At 44.8% G+C, this 14,184-nt stretch overlaps 1 protein-coding gene across 1 annotated transcript in view; it reads left to right on the forward strand.

Moving 5' to 3' along the window:
- The first annotated feature begins 376 nt into the window (after positions 1–376).
- Mfap3l (microfibril associated protein 3 like) overlaps positions 377–14,184 on the forward strand; it is a 43,559-nt gene continuing 29,751 nt past the window's right edge. The window contains exon 1 of the mRNA XM_021170847.2: positions 377–613. The gene's annotated coding sequence lies outside the window, so the exon portion shown is untranslated. The remainder of the gene's footprint in view (positions 614–14,184) is intronic.

Below are 14,184 nucleotides of genomic sequence, written 5' to 3' on the forward strand. Positions count from 1 at the left end.
GACAGCCTTAGAGACTAGGTTGGTTAATGCGTGGGTGGGCTAGTTGCCCGTGGCATCCAGGATGACACTCGAAGACGCCTTTGCCTGCGTGTCCTTGAACGCCACTGAGACGCGACGCTCCGGAAAGTTGAGGTGACAACGCCTGCAGCGCCCTGCCCCCCCACAATTACCAGTCACGCTGCCCTAGCACCACTGAGTCTGGAGGAAGAGGCAGGGTGGAGCGCAGGAGCACCGCCCAGTGGCCGCCCGGTCCCGCCCAGAGGCGGGGCTCGCTGAGCACGGTGCTCCCCTGCAGACTGCAGGGCCTGCCCGGGGTGGGCGGAGCCCACCACCCGCAGAGGCCCGCCCCGGGCCGCGGCTGCCGCGAAAACCCGGTTGTGCAGAGTGCACAGGACCTCGGCGCCGCCGGGAGCCGCACTGGGCATGCTCGGCTCTCGCTGGCTCTGGCGCCTGTAGGTGGGAAGCTCCGGCTCCCGGCGGCGGGGCTCGTAACCCGCATCGAGAAGAGGCGCGGGCGGCGGAGGAGGTTGGTACGCGCTCGGTGCTGCAGAGCTCCCCGGGTGACCATGGCGAGAGGCGCACGGCGACCACCCGAGTGGCGCAGCGGTGTCAGGTCAGTGAGGGCACTAGGCGGGCGAGCCTGGGCGGCGGGCTACAGTAGGAGGGAGCCTCGCGCCGGGTTTGTGGTCAGCGGCCGCCCGAGCTGCAGAACTTTCGGACGCCTGGGCTGGCGAGGCTACGCGCCTGGAGGTGCCCTGCTCTCCCAACTCGTGGCTGGTCGCAGGATGCTGGAAGTACATGCAGGGCGGAGACCAGCGGGTTGGGGACAGTCGCGTCCAAGGCTCGTGCCACAACCTTCTGATGGCCAGGGGCGCGCTGTTCACAGCGCGTTAGCACAGAGCCTTCCCAATCTCCTGGGAGAAGGAGGATGCCACGCAGAGACAGGGCTCTTCGCCCAGCTGTGGATCGTTCTTGTCACGGTGCCTCAGTTTCCCCAGACAGAGAAGGGTGTATTGGCCTTTGCCCGGAAGGCGGCGTGGGGAGCTCCGAAGCGCCGCGTCCTGATGCTGCAGGAGTGTGGGAAGCATCTGGTGCTAAGAGCTGCTTCCTTGTCTTGAGAGCTCTTGGAGTTTGTCGCATTTCCCACCATAGCAAGTTGACACCAAATTGTCTGGTGGCCTGGAATGGGGGAACGTCCTTCTTTGGCTAAAAAAGTAAATGCCGAGTCAATCCTTTTTAAGCCCGAGAATTGCTTGTCTCCCTCTTTAAATTAGCCTGGGATCGCAAATTCCAAGGTTTATAAAGCAAACTGGAAAAAAGAAAAGAAGATGTTTGCAGGTACATTAGCTGCTCACCCTGTAGAAAATATTATGGCTCCGTCGTCATTGTTTTGAAAGACACTTGTTCAAAGTGTGGTTACTGTAGCAATCTTTATTTGCTCTAGCTTTATATTAAGAACTTGGAATCAGCACTGCAGAAACAGTGGTTTTTGAAGTTTTCTCACTTTTTTTCCCTTAGGCAAAACACTTTTTTTTAAAGTTGCTACTATACTCAACATAGTAAAATGTTCAGGATGAAATCTGCAAGATGGAAAAAGAATTGTTTTTCAGGAGAGACTAAATTAGAGCAAGGTAGTTTGCAGGCATTGAGCTAATGCACAAAAATGCAATCTGTACCTTCTAAGGCAATGTTATTGTTTTCCCCTACAGCTACCCATATACATCTATTAAAATATTTACAAGTTTGAGGAGCCCAGCTCATGACTGGTTACATTACCTGGTTCTGTGTGATGCACCACGTTTAAAATCTGCCCTGATTGCTCCACCTATGCCTCGTGCTGTTTAGAAAGAGACAAGTGGGGTCTTTCCTTAGCTGTGTCTTTCTGATTGATAGCAGGGATCTGAGCACCCAGGTCTTATGAGTGTGGCTGGGTTTGTACTTCTGTGCCCCCTGGGTTTGCTAGTGACACTAGATGAACATAACAGACCATTTCTTTTAAAAAATAAATCTCCCCACACTCGTGTGACCTTATTCAAACCCCACTCCTCACCCTTTTTGGCTAACAATTGAAAATTTTAAGACTATTTAAGTAACTCGGCTATTGTTTAATTTGAGCTTTCAATATTTTTCTTCAAGAACTTCCAGACACTTAAATGCCAAATGGCTACTTGCAGTAACCAAATTGTTTAATCTCAGCCCAAGTCATACAGCGTCATGAAGCAAGTGTGTTTGTATGAATTCAGGAAATATGTAGATAGTAGTGTTTGCCTAACTTAGAATTCATTCTAGCATTTGGGGTACAAGTTGTCTTTTCTAGCAAAACCCGGTGGGGGGCACTTACAGTTCTGACAGTTCCCCTGGCCAGTCACATATAGTAAACATCAGCATTAAGGTGCATATGGTTGGTTTTAAATTTCCCATGATACCCCTGTGGAATGGTTAAAAGAATAGGGCTTGGTTGGTTATGTGATTATAACTAATTAAAGGCAGACAGAGCCATTTAACACTTAGGCTCCAAACAGAGGCTCTGTGAATTTATTGGTCTTGCTTCTGCCTCCACCTGAGGCCTCTTCATGCATTAAAATTTCACATTAAATTTTCTTCCCCACAAACTTTGATGGCCAGGCTTCATAAGCTGCAAGGATGAGTAAGACATCATGACTCACACCATCTAGTTGGAGTGATGTGCCCGAAGACAAATCAATTAGAGTAAAAAATAAGCGTTGCAGTCCGTGTATGTGTGTGGGCCTGAAAAGAGGCAGAGAAAAATAGCCTCCTTGGGCTTGGAGGAGGAAAAGCCCTTGTGGAAGGGAGACTTTGTACATAATCTCTGGGAATACTGAGAATTGGTTCAGAGTCTTTTAAAGCAGAGAAGTGGGTCCTGTATTCAGAAAGAACTTATTATGGTAAGCAGAAAAATGTCTCCATGCCTGGTCATGACGAGACTTTCTGGATGTGCTGAAGAAGAACTTTGAGATAAAAAGATAATTCTGAATCGTCCATGTGTGTCCCGTGTCATCCCAGGCCTCGTAGAGGCTAAGGGAGAATTCTGTGGTAGTGTCTTGAGGAAGACTCCATGGGCTGCCACCAACTTTGAAGATGAAAAGGTCTCCCAAGCCATGGTGGGCAGTTGCAAAAGCAAGGATGACGATTCTTCCTCCACCAGTGCCCTAAATTTAGCCCACTAAGATTCATGTGTGCATAGATACATTGGTTTTTGTTGACAGCTTACATGTCCTAAGAGGGAACGATGATTGAAGAATTGCCCAGACTAGATCAGCCCTGTGGGCAGGTCTGTGAGGCATTGACCTTTAAAAAAAAATTACGAATTTTGTTATTAAGAAAACCTTGCAAATAAATAAAAACATCACACACCCTAATTAACCACAAGTACATAAAATATATTTTATACTCAAAGTGTAAAGTTGAATGGGAACAGCCTTTGTTCTAAATGTCAATTCTAATTGTATAGAAAATACAGACTTCAAGTCTGGTTAATATGGGCAATTTCTTGATTACTAATTGACATAGGAGGGCAAGTCCACTGTGGGAGGCACTATTCCTCAGCCAAGAAGGCCCTAGCTGTATTAAAAGGTAGCTGGGCATGAGTCAGAGAATAAGCCAGCAGGCAAGCAGGCAAGAAGTATGATCCCCCATGGTCTCTGCCCTGTGATGATAGACTGTGCTTTGGGAGTCAAAGCCAAATAAACCCTTTCCTCCCTATAAGGCATCTGGTCAGAACACTTTACAACAGAAAGAGAACTAGAACATGTGGTGAATTTCCAAACTATAGAACAATAAAGATAATGAGTGTTGTATAAAGTCCCTAAAACTGTGGTAATCTCTTATGGACACCATAGAAAGCTTATGCAGTCTTATTCAACGGGAGAATTGGTGTCATGAGATAGCAGACAGAGGCAGCATAAGGGACACGAAGTGTTCCCTTCGCAGTGATGAATTGAACTACACACAAAGGAGGGTGGATTCTATCCCATTATAGGTAAACAATGGGAAATAAGCTTAGGGTTTTAGATAGCAATATGAAACAAACAGTTCATTGGCTGGTTTTATCTTCCAGCTTGACACAACCCGGAGTAACCCAGAAAGAGAGTCCTAATGAGGAATATCTAGATCATGTTAGTCTCTGGGCATGTTTGTGGGGAATTGTCTAATTTGTTAATTGAGGTAGGAAGACATGGCCCTCTGTGGGTGGCACCACTCCCTAGGTACTGAACAGTATAAAAGAGGAGGAAGCTTGCTGACTGTGAGATTGTAACTGCAATAAATCCTCTCCTCCTCGATTCTCCTTTTTGTCTGGGTATCTGTCACAGCAACAGAAATGGAACTAAAGCAGAAATATTTCTACTAGGTTTAGTTTTATTTTATTTTATTTTATTTTATTTTATTTTATTTTATTTACCGTGACCAAAAGTGACTTATGGAGGAAAGAATTGATTTTGGATTATGGTCCCAGAGTGAGGCTCCATGACTTATATGCAGCAGGCAGCTGGAGCATGAAGCTCACTGGTTACGTCTTTAGCCATGCACAGGAAACAGTGAACTGCAAATGGGGCCAGGGCTACAAATTCTCAAGGCCTTCCCCCGGTGAAGGGCATCTTCCAGCAAGGCTCTATCGCCTAATGGTTCTTCAACCTCACCAAACAGCACCACCAGTTAGAGACCAAGGGTTCAACTACCCGAGCCTATTATGGCTAAGACCGTCACAGTGGTTAGACCCCAAATTTCACAGGTCAGTTTGTTAAGGGAATTACCCCAAGGTAGTCAGTGGCCAATGAGATCTCTGAAATCACATCACTCACATGTATTTGTGCAATCAATAGTTTAAGAAAATCTTTATTCACAATTCTTTATGGAAGGTTATAAACCTGAAAGCAAATAGACGAGTCCCATGCTAATTATAACTTAGAGATGTCTCCAGTGTTAATTACACTTCTTGTTGCTTGAAACCAAATGGCTGACAGAAACAACCTAGTGGAAAAGTATTCCTTTTGTCTCCTGATTTGAGAAGGGCTAGTCCTGAAGGCCCAGCAATGGGATCATGAGGCTACACACTTAAATCTCAGCATAGTATAGGAAACAGAGTAGATTGGCTCAGAAGTAGGACCTCACTATAGCACCCAGTACCTGTGCTCTCTCCTTACAAGGGACCCACTTCCTCCAACTAGACTTCTTAAAAGTTCCACAAATGCACAGAATAGCATCACTAGCTGCAAACCAAGTATTCAAACGCATAAACGTATAGGGGGTGTTTCACATCTAAAACACGACTCCTGGTTCAGGATGGTTCAACCTGGTGTTCTGATCTTAGAGTGGCTGACTGGGACACAGCCTCTTTTTTAAAGTAAGACCATCTTCTACTTTTTTATGCTTAGTGCCATGTGAGCAACATTCTGCTGTCTCCACACCAAGTACATCTGAGTGCTGAGGGAGCTGTGGAAACACAAATTTGGGACCGTTCAACCGAGAGTGATGAGATTTTGCATGGGCTTCCTTCGCCCTGCTCGGTCGGTGGCGGCTGACCATGTTGTGGCTCCATGGATAACACTGGCGGTTCAGGTCACAGTTATTACTGACAAGAGTGGCTTCAGGCTAAGATTCCCCAGTTTCTGGATAAATGTCCTTCTAGAAAGAAGTATTTCCTGTACAAGTACTTGTGCTGATTCATCTGGAGACTGCTATCGTCTGACAGCCATGTTTGCTGTTGGCTTCCTTCTTGTGGGGTGATCTGGGGCAGCTGCTAGTATGAGATCACAAAGCCTCGTGCTTAAGTATAAGAAATTCAGCTCCTCTTTTTCCAACATATCTAGTCTCTTTTCTGGACAAGGCCTCAATTCTTTTCTTTTCTTTTTTTTTTTTTTTTTTTTTTTTGAGATGTAATGCTAGTTTTTATTTTTAATTGGATATTTTCTTTATTTACATTTCAAATGTTATCCCCTTTCCCGGTCCCTGCCCCCCAAACCCCTTATCCCATTCCCCTTCCCCCTGCTTCTATGAGGGTGTTCCAATACCTACCCACCCACCCACTCCTGCCTCCCCACCCTCAAATTCCCGTACACTGGGGCATCCATTGAGCCCTATAAAAACCTACAGTCTCATTGAGTTGGTATCACTTTGTGCCTTGAAAAATCTAAACTGGAAAAAGATATCTTATTGTTGAAAGATTGACTCAAAAAATATTTTTTCAGGGAGTGTAGCAGATGATGCCCTAGTCAATTAGTATCTGTTATTAAAAACAATAGCCGTGGGGCTTTATTAAAATTTATCTTAATAAAAAGAAGTGTCTGTCTGTATGCATGTATGCTGTATATGTTCCATTTACATAATACCATACTGTTGTTTTGTTGTTTTTACCCAAATGTCCTTTCACAGTGATGCAGTAATTCTTCTTTTCCACTGGGGTATTACTAGCTCAGAATAAGCTTGTCAATCAGAAGAAAAAGCAATCAGGGAGGGATTCTACCATGAAAAAAAAGTGATATTTATTTGGGACTGACAGTGTTTCCCTGGGAATACTGAACAATAAGCATATTCAAAGAATTGAGGTAAGAGGAGGTGTAAAACCCCAGATGGGAAGAATTACATTGGGCGTTCAGAGACCATAATCCTTGATCACAGTCCTTACTGACAGGAGTGGCTTCCATCTAAGACTCCACAGAGTTGCTGGGTAAACATCCTTATTATATACTTTGTATACGATTTTAGAAGTCTGTGCAATGATAGTTCTCAGGGGATCGTGTGTTAAGAGCCTGCCCTTTATAACTTCCTGGCTGTGTTCATTTTGTTAGAGTTGACCAAGCAACTCCATTTTTATTCTAACAGCCTTTACGTTTCCTTCCCTGCTTTCACAACTTTTTCAGCGTACATTAATCTTCAGAATAATATAACTTCAGTTATACCTTTCTTAAGATTTATTTATTTTTATTTCATGTGTATGAGTGTTTTGCTTTCATGCATGTCTGTCTCCATCCAGGCTATGCCTAAGGAGACCAGAAGAGGGTTTCAGATCCTCTGGAATGGGAGCTACACATGGTTGCTAGCCACCTTTTGGGTGCTGGGAACCCAACACAGGTTCTCTGTAGCCAGTGATCTTAACTATCTGAGCTATCTCTCCAGCCCCTGTACCTTTCTTTGATTTTTGTTCTTTCTCTGGGTGCTTGCCTTGTACTCTCTTGGTATTCCAGCCTTGATCCTCTGATTTGTAAGCTACTTAGCTGTTTCTGAGTAACTGGGTTTCCCTGTGACTGCACCCATCATTCACCATACCTCAATATTTCCACATCTGTATTTCAAACCAGCGTCTCTCAAATATATCTTATATCCATGCATTAACTCATGCATTCATTCAGCAAAAGTTGACAGTCTGAGATTTCATCATCCTCTCTCCATTGGAGGGATGGACATACACAAAAGGCAATGACCTGAAATGATGGAGTTTGGGGTGAAGTTGAGGCCTTTTAACCAAGACTCCCCATGTAGGTAGGGCCTTTCCAGATGGGTAAGGAAGGAAGACAGCATTAGAAGCCACAGAGGTTCTATGAGAACAGCATAAGATGTCAGTAAGAGACATATGGAAGAGCACAGACGGAGAGAGGGAACCAGGATGACAGCAAATTGAGGGCTCAGAATGAAGAACAGCATGAAAAGCTGTGTGTCCTGCTCAAGAGTTCAGAATCACTCTGAACAAAACGATGTTTTACTTGTTCATCTTGTTTTGTTTGTAGTTCTAGGATTTGAACCCAGGCCCAAATGCATACCAGACAAACACTCTGTGAACTGAGCTGTATCCCCAGCCTCTGGAGTATGTTTTCAGTCAGACTCTGGAGAGTCAGCTGACTACGGCAACGAGGCTTGTGTACAGAAGGCACGTGGGTGTGTGGGCACGAGGGTTGGATGCAAATCAAGGAGGAAGGAGTCTCTCCGGGTGGTGCCTGACAAGGTGATGAGCACCAGGGCAAAAGAAACAGGGTGGTGGCCAAATGCCTAGGAGCGGGACTTGCTAGAACTAGGCAATCGATTTGTACATCTGGGCAGGAAACGAAGGGAGGCGTTGAAAACAACTCCGGGGCAATTAATTAGATTGTCAGGCGTTGCATATAAATGGAGGCACTCCTGCTTGGTGAAACTCCTCCTGGCTCTATACCAGGGCAGAACTGGAAGCTCCAGAGAGATGAATTTCCACTGTACACACTTAAAGCAGCAAGAGGGGGTAATGAATGCCCAAGCCCAAGCCTGTATATGTGAACCATTTTACCATTGCAGTGCATCCACACTGTGAGGGAGATATAAATGAAAGAATTCTTTCACCACTTCTAGATGGGAGTATGTGGAGCCTGCACTGAGAGGGTATCTTTAGAGGATGGGCTGCTACAGTGGATTTTGTGATCAGTGGAAAGAAGAATACTTCCTGTAACAGATAACTTAAGTGTTATCCTTGCCCTTTCCGTCCATTGAGGACTGGAGGCTGCTGATGGTCAGAGGGAAAGCGAAGGGGAAAGGTTTGTTTCCTGAAGAAATAAAGGGGTTGGAGCAATGGGCTCCAAAATTGTGCATTGATGGGGATCACCCAGTTACACAGGGTCAGCGTTTGGAGACTTGGCTACTTCAGATTGTCCTCCTGCCTCATTAGAGTATCCTATACTTGCAAGAATATATACATGCAAATATACATACATACATGCATACACAATGGCACCTGCTTGAACTAGCATAGGTATTACTTGTGGCTGTGGGTACTGCACTGAGTCTGACTGATGCCTCTTCCCCAAAGGTCCAGTTTCTCTGCAAGGAAGGTAGACACACAGCCACCATGGGGACAGATGCTCACACAGCCACCATGGGGACAGATGCAAAGCCAACCTTCTCTCTCATTAGCAGAGGAAGCTACTTGACTCTCTCCAGGCTTCATTTGGGGCATGCTTATGGGATGACAGTAGGCAGCTTAAACTTCTAGAAACCATTCCATTTCCTGCTTGTTGGCTATTGTGACTCATCTCAGTTTCTATATTTCTGTGTTATTCTAAATGCAGGCACTGGAATATCCTGTCCTGTCATAGGCCAGGGTGGCTCTTGCTGTCATTCTGCCTGTCTCCTACCACTTCTGTTAGTAGCCCAATTTGGAAAAAGGGCTTTGCTGTCCTTGTTTCCTCTCTCGTTCATTCTTTCTCTCCCTCTCCCTCTCCCTCTCCCTCTCCTTCTCCCTGTCCCTCTCCATCTCCATCTCTCTCTCTCTCCCCCTCCCTCTCCTCCTCCCTCCGCCTCTGTGTGTGTGTGTTATTTATTTTTTATTTTTAACTTCAAACTTTTGAAACTCTAGATGACCTCATCTCTGGGTTGGACTACAGTTAGATGTCTCAAAAGTAACGGACTTTTCTCGATTCCAGTATACTATCCGGAAGCCTGAGGTTCATTTCCAGAAAGCACTGGCCTAATGCCCATCCTTTGCCTTGAGGGGACTCAGTATTTCTCCATGGATGTTTGTACACTGTGCTGCTTCAGACTGTTAGCTCAGTCTTGCCTTTCACGGGCATCTCGTTCCAACTTCGAGGCCGTGGTCAGTTACCTACCTGTCTTTCACGGGAGTGCTCAGTTTTGTTTCCTAAGTAATGGACCACCTATCCCAAAGTGCTCTTCCCATTGCTCTGAAGATCCATCCTAGAGTTCGAAGCTCTAGCAACTCATTTGTTAGACTTGAGTGTTTGGGATGGCACTCACAGCCGATGAAGTAGAAGAGCTTCATGAAAACATGTCACAACCCAGGGTTATGTTCCTCACCGTGACAGTTTACTTCTACACTTACTTTCCACAGTGAAGCCATTAGTCCTGCTGAGAAAACTATGCTGTCTCTTTTATTCATCCTCCAGGTCTTGACCAAGTCCAGGGAATAGTCTATGACTTTTCCATTTTGCCTCCCATGAATTTCTGTACCTTGCATTGCTAGGCACCTGGGAGGTAGAAACATGGTCTTGAACCTCTTTTACTAGAGCAATTGATATTAAACTAACACTAAAAGCCTTATAAATAATTTTTTCCGTTAGTTAATAGATCAGCTCCCTGTTGCTTTTATCGATTAGCTAGGCCTGACTGCCCAGGTAATCACTAAAAACACCTGGTTCTTGTTCTGGGTCTACAAGGCCTTTGCCCATCACAGCAGGAGAAACTGTGTGGAAACCAGGGACTTCCTGTTTTCAACTGGTTAATTTTTTTTTTAATCATTGGTTTTATTTTATGCATACTGGTGTTTTACCTATGTGCCTATTTGTGTACCTGGTGCCTGCTGAAGCCAGAAGAGGGCATCAGATCCTCTGCAGAGTTACAGATGGTTGAGAGCTGCTGGCCACATGAGTGCTGAGAACCAAACCTGTGCCCTTTGGAAGAGCAGCCAGTGCTCTTAACCACTGAGCTATCTCAACTGCAAATTGATTTTGTTTCTAACAATTTGCAGTATTTTCACATTGAAAGACATGTAGGCTTGCTGGGAAAAATTATCTTCATCTATATAATAAAGTCAGCTAGAAGACAATTCAGATCTAGCCCAACTTCTGAAAAGAGTCATTCTTTTGCCCCAAATCTTTGAAATAATGATTACTAAGAAATGGATGCAAATGTATTAAATGTATTAAATGTTTCTAGCATTTGGAGAGTTTACCTAAGGTGAGATGTGTCTTCAGTGATCACTGTGTACACAGTAGACTGAGAATCTGAAGGATCAAGTCCAGCAAGAGACTTCCTGAGCTAGGACCAACAGCTTCAAATTGCTTCTTCCGGGGTCACATGGGCAGAATTACACAGGCCTGCCCCAACCCCAGAGCACAGAGGCCTTCTGAGGGTTGAATGTTTTATAAGCCATAAATGTTTGTCAATGATAAAGGAAGTCATTGTTACTCCCTTAATACGAATTAAGTCAGGTGGAGTTTGAATTACAGAATCCCTTCTGATCTGTGTCACAGAAGTCCAGTTGTGTTAGCAATGAGTGACCGAACCACTTCACATGTGGAATGTTGGTTATGCAACTCCACTTTGTGAAAATGGGCCGGTGAACCAGGAAAGAGGAAAAGCTGTTTAACTCACTCCAGTTATTAAGTGCATTTTTTTTTCAAATGGATCAAGTCTTATTCCAATGAAAAACAAAGCCTTAGTTGGTCGCTGTCCTTGGCTGTGAATTTGAATGGCTTTAATCAAAGACTCAGAGGCACAGGGAGTGAAGGGTGCTTGGATATTTGGGAATACCGATTAAGAACATGTATTTCAGGCCTTGAACCAAGCTCCATAGTCAGTGGGGTTCAGTTCTTGCTCTTCCCTGTTTCAGAAGAGTGGTTGGAGCCTCTGTTGTACCCAGAAGGATAGTCCCTGCCAACCTTGTGGTTTGTCCCTAAGAGGGTGTGAGTGGACAATGTTCCTGCCTTGAGAATGTAAGTCTGTGTTTCCTGCGGAGGAAAGTTATCACTTGCCTTATCGTGTACCAACAGGTCCTGTGAGCCATCCTTCAGGTCTCCAATGGCTTGTGGTCACAGTTTGACCTGTTAATCCTGGGATGAGATTTGTTTTTCCTTTTTAAGGGTTTCTTTGAACCCACAGATTGACCCACAGCCTGGAGTGGCAGGGAAAACATGGTTGCAGGAGCGTGAGGAAGCATTTGCAACCAGGCAGCAGAGAGATGGATGCTGGGGCTCAGCTACCTTTTTTTTCTTTTGATTCAGTCTGAACCCCCAGCCCATGGGATGGTGCAACCCACATTCAAAGCATATCGTCCTTTCTCCATTAAACTTAGAGCTCTAGAAACACCATGTTAGCATCTGGGTGTGTTTCTATAGTGATCCCAAACCAAATCAAGCTAACAGTGAAGACTAACCCTGGGACTGGATTTATTTATTTTTTACCTGTGTGCTAACAATTCTCTTGTTCATTCTCTTGTCTCTCCATCCTTACCCTTTCTTCCCCTGGCCAGCCACAGCCTTGATTGCTGTGCTGAGAGAATCCCTGGGTTTGGAAGGAACTTAAGAGAAAGATCTGCAGGTCAGAGGTACTGGATGACCCCTGGTGTTATATCAAGAGAATTGTGCAAGAAGGAAATGAGTTGCTGTCTTCATCCCAGGTTGCAGACCTTAATCTTAAAATTCCAAAGTCCTTTCCTCCTCACAGCTCTCCCTAGGATTTCTGTCTTCTACCTTAACTTCAGAGTCCATCTTATTTCTCCAGAAACCCTGTCTGTCCTCTGCCCTCCTATAATCTCAGCTTCTTGGCTGTAGGAAGGCCTTCAACATGTTCTTAATTCTATCTGTAGCCTAGAATATGGTGCATGCCCCTATTGGCCGTTATTCAGTTATTCTTTGCTTTATTGAGAGCTACTAATATCCTGAGGCTCATAATGAGTTTGATAGTTTTATTACAGGCTGTGCCCTTGCAAAATAATCAGCTGCCCTCTGAAAGAGTGCATGGGAAAAACTGCTCTCTCAACTCCAGAGCAGCGAGTTAATTGCATTCAGCCAGTTGGGAAGCTGTGTATGCACAAAGACTCATTCACTGTGCCAGCCATGAGACTTTATGGAGTTCCCAGAACTAGCAAGAAAATCTGAACTCAAAATTGGTTCTGGCCTGTTTTACAATTAAGAAAGTGTGTTGAGGATATTACTCCCTGAGCTGGCAAGATGGCTCACAGGTAAAAACACTTGCTAAGCATACTAGACAACCTGAGTTCAGTCCCCATCCTGAATTTTATCTCTGTATCCCAACGACAGAAAGAAAGAGCCAGCTTCCAAATGTTGTACTCAGACCTCTTAACCCCATATCCATGCTATGGTTCTCATGTGCACATGCACAAAAAACAATAATAATGTTTTAATAATGGGACTGGAGAGATGGCTCAGCAGTTAAGAGTACTTGCCGCTCTTGCAGAGGGACCAAAGGAATCAGGTTTGTTTCCCAGAACCCACATCAGGAGGGACACAACTGCCTGTAACTCCAGTTCCAGGAGATCTGAGGCCCCTTCTGGGCTCCCTGGACACCAGTGCATACATGATACACTAACATGCATGCAGTTACTCATGCATGTATATAAAAAAATAATTAAGTCCTTTTGTAAAAGAGTATCATAGCACTCGCTGGTTTATAGACCTCACAGTTAGCAAAGGGCCACAGGCATGGTGCCAGTCACTCAACGTGTAGACAGCTAAGAGTTAATGCTCCAATCAAACTCCTCCGTGTTGTGTGGGATCTGCTTAGCATTTCTTCTAGGCTCTAGGAAGAGTTCTGACCCACTCATATATTCTGCTAGCTTACCCTGACTTGAGGAGGCGCTAAATCATAGACACCAAGACATTGTCAGGAAATGGGCTTGAGATAGGTTACAAACAGGAATTCAAAATCAGCAGAGATCAAAGTATAGATTATCAAGTTAACATTGGAAAAACATTACTGGGAGGAGCTAGGGAGAGAGTTCAGGCATGAGATGCTTATGGCAGAATCAAGATCAGACTTTCCATCCACGGAACCCGTGTAGAAAGCTGGGTGTGCTGGTGTGCATTTGTAATCCCAGTACTGGGAGACAGCAGCAGGATGGTATTAGCCACTCACTGAGAGACCCTGCCTCAAAAGTTAGGGCAGAGAAACCCGGTGCCAACCTCTGGCCTCCACAGGAGCAAGACGGGTGTGAACATCCACATAGGCACATGGACACATAGGTATACATTACACACACAGGAAAACATTGAAATTAGAAAATTTGGATTTTCTTCCATGTATATGACAAATGAATAGGAGAGATGGTTTGCTTTTATTAAGAGTAAAAATGCTGGGGAAACTATGTTCTGATGCTAGAAGCATAGAAGTTAGAGAGCAACTAAGTGTGCTCCTGGCTCAGCCTTAGATGGACTGGGAACTCTAGCAAGGATGACGTAAGAGGTGAATGATAAATGCCAAAATAAGTATCCTGACCACTGCAATCATCTGCCTTTCTCCTGTTTGCTTTCTTTGACACAGTATCTCACTGTGTAGCCCAGGATAGTGCTTTTTTTGACACAGTATCTCACTGTGTAGCCCAGGATAGTGCTTTCTTTGACACAGTATCTCACTGTGTAGCCCAGGATAGTGCTTTCTTTGACACAGTATCTCACTGTGTAGCCCAGGCTAGTGCTTTTTTTGACACAGTATCTCACTGTGTAGCCCAGG

Source organism: Mus caroli, chromosome 8 (genome assembly GCF_900094665.2).
Source record: "Mus caroli chromosome 8, CAROLI_EIJ_v1.1, whole genome shotgun sequence".
In the NCBI taxonomy this organism is placed as follows: domain Eukaryota; kingdom Metazoa; phylum Chordata; class Mammalia; order Rodentia; family Muridae; genus Mus; species Mus caroli.